A 2997-nucleotide genomic window follows, 5' to 3' on the forward strand; every position below is an offset into this window, starting at 1 on the left:
CAAAAAACAATAGACCAGAAAAGTCAAAACTAGGAAAAAAACAACAATAATAGTCCACTCAACTCAGTCAAACACTTGATAATACCATGTAAGGTTTAATCTAACCAGTTAACACATGAAACAAGCTAAATCTCACTGTCTGTGGTCTCTCCTCTCAGATTGTTTCAGCATTTCTTATATGTGAAGTGGAACAATCCTAAATATGTGTTTCTCTCCGAATGGAAACCTGAATCTGTCTTTTGTGGAAGGAGCAATAAGTGGCCATATATGGGCAGAAATCCAGACTGAGGGCAAAAAAATGGGTCCACACACACATACTCACACATGCACTGGTCTATCTATAGTTGTAAAGATCATCCATTGACATAATCCCCTCAACTATAATTCATACCTCAACCATCTCATCTGAATAGATGATTATTATTATTATTATTATGTGTCTGTGACTGCTTTGTGTACCAATAGGTAGAAAAACGTAATATAAAAACAAGACCGTTTACCATTTACCATTACCAATAGACAATCGTCTAAATTACCGAGCTAACAGGCGAATGCTAACATGAGAGAACCTGACTGCAGATGTCGCAATGCTAATGCAACGCAATGGAATAATCTCCCAGTCAAACTCCACTTGCCCAAAGTTATAAACTGCCTCTGCAACCCAGTTAAGGTAAAAAATAAATAATATTAAAATCTATTCAACAAAATTAGTGATGCATTTAAGACTTGTTTCGTCAAATATTGACTGCGGTCACATGAGGAAAAGCAACTTTTTGATATATTTGTCTTGTTCTCGAATACGACTAAAATTACAAACACTACGAGCATCAAAATATGACTCAGTCAGCGTCACATTTATATCTGTTCTGTAATTATGCATCTATGAAGCTAGCTTAGCTCTTGCCATGAGTAATAACATTCACTTACAAACACCTTTTAAGCTAAACAATTTGGCACAAACTGAATCTAAAAAATGGCAAATCATAGTTTCCTGTTTTGATTTTGCACAGTTTAAAAACATAGATGGTTCTTTCCTCTCCTTATATCTGGGTAGCTATGCTAAGCTACCCATCTGACAAATGTGAGAGTGCCATTCTCTCAGACACTATGCCACAGCTCCCCAACTACCACAAATTATGAAGTGGAGATTCCCGTATTTAGGGGAATTCTCACGGGCCAGCACAACCATGAGTATAAAGGCTGACACTTCCCCTCGTTGAAGTGCCATCTTGATCAGGGAATCTCCCCACCTGCCAGTTGAATAGGTGGCATGGTGTAATTGTTCTTGTGACATGCACAATAGCACAGAAAGTTCTCCTTTATTCAGGCTTATGCAAACCATCTTCTCAGAGCTGCAGTGATTTTAGTGATCTACGTGCGCTCGTCAGTCTGCCTCACTCTGTAACAACTCCACCCGAACACTAGACGGCGCTGTGTCTTTGTTGCCTAGTCAGGTTAAATCTGTTCCTTCTTCCTGCTTCCTGAAACTGTCACCAAAATTTCACCGAAATTCAGCAGAAATTTTGCCAAATGTGTCTGTATGTCCAAACCTCCTCAGACTACCTTGCCACAATTCGAAATTCGTGGATAGCGAAAGCAGCCAGACCAAGCGGACCAATCACAACTCTTGCGCTCTGCATCGCCGCAGTGTGTGGTTACATTTCTGCGCAGGTGCACGTCTGCGTCATTTTTACGCAGAAGCATAAATTGCAGGTTCCTGTAAAAAAAAATAAAAAAGACATTGTGAGGACCGGGTTAGACGTCCCCACAGCGCTGGTGTGCTGTCAAGGATTGGTCCACACAACCACACAAACGCAAGGACATCCACGCTCGAACTGGTGTCTCTATCCTTGCGGGGACCTCCCGTTAACATATTACGTCCCGGTCAATGGAGCAACACAACGTAAGGCAAACAAGAACGCGCAGCAAACGGAGCGAGAGTGCACCACACAGTTTGAAGTCTTTCCTTGTCTGTACCTGCTTAATCACCCCCTTCCCCTGCATCGCCTGGGTAACTCTCTAAACGCATCCTCAGGGACTCTATCTCTCTCTCTCTCCCCCTCTCCCTCTCTTTCTCTCACCCACTCCCATGCACGCGCACGCACACGCGCACCGGAGCTCATATAGGAGGATCCCAGCAGAGTAGCGGGCAGTGCGCACCGGAACAGTCCGCTAACTTGTCCCGCCCCACCTCGTCCTCAGGCAGCACAAAATCGGAGTACGAGCCACCGGGCAACAACTCCACCAGACAGCCTCACGCTCGTCGCCATCGTCTGTGTTTTTTGTTTTGTTTTGGGGTTTTTTTTGTTTGTTTGTCGTTTTTTTTTTCACTCCGGAGACTGCGGATTTTACCCTTGATCCTTTCCAGTGGATACAGAGGAAGAGAGAGAGAGCGGGGACAGTGCGCACCGCTTGAACACCGAGAGCAACTTCAGACATTAGTGTGCTGTTATTTTGTTAATTTTTTTTTGTTCTAGCAGGGAAATTAAACCCAGTCGTCCGCCCAGCTGTCTTCTCTGCCCAACCTCCGGTTTATAACTGCACCGGTCAGACTTGGAAAGAGAGCAACAGCCTCCACCGGCGCATCCGTGAGGTAAGAGATGCGCCTGCCTCTGTCAGACACATTACACAGTCATATCCTCCGAGGATTTATTCAAGGGATGCAAGCTTTTTTCTTTTCTTTTCTCCTGGAGCAACAGCGAGTTTCTAAAATAAGGTCCTAGGAGACATTTGTTGCAGATACATTTATTATAAAGCCTCTTCGTGCAGCTATGTCTCCCTTGAGCTAATTTTACTTCTACCCAAAGTGTAACAAATCTTTGTTCTGTCCGCCTCCAGCTGCAGCTGCGCACACGCACGCATGCACCTTGGTACCAAGCCACACGGAACCCACGAATATTACATAAAACTTACATTTCTCCTCTTCTTCCTCTTCCGTCTCCTCCTCCTATTCCTATTTTTTTAATTTTATTTTTTTTCCCTCTTGCCTCGTTTGAC

General features: G+C 43.9%; 1 non-coding gene across 1 annotated transcript; it reads right to left on the reverse strand.

The window, feature by feature from the left end:
• Positions 1-1098: 1098 nt before the first annotated feature.
• Positions 1099-1265, reverse strand: LOC124998526. Its single transcript, XR_007111066.1, has one exon. It is a non-coding gene; the product is annotated as a U1 spliceosomal RNA (small nuclear RNA).
• Positions 1266-2997: the final 1732 nt, after the last annotated feature.

The sequence above is a fragment of the Mugil cephalus genome, chromosome 20 (assembly GCF_022458985.1).
Source record: "Mugil cephalus isolate CIBA_MC_2020 chromosome 20, CIBA_Mcephalus_1.1, whole genome shotgun sequence".
Taxonomy (NCBI): domain Eukaryota; kingdom Metazoa; phylum Chordata; class Actinopteri; order Mugiliformes; family Mugilidae; genus Mugil; species Mugil cephalus.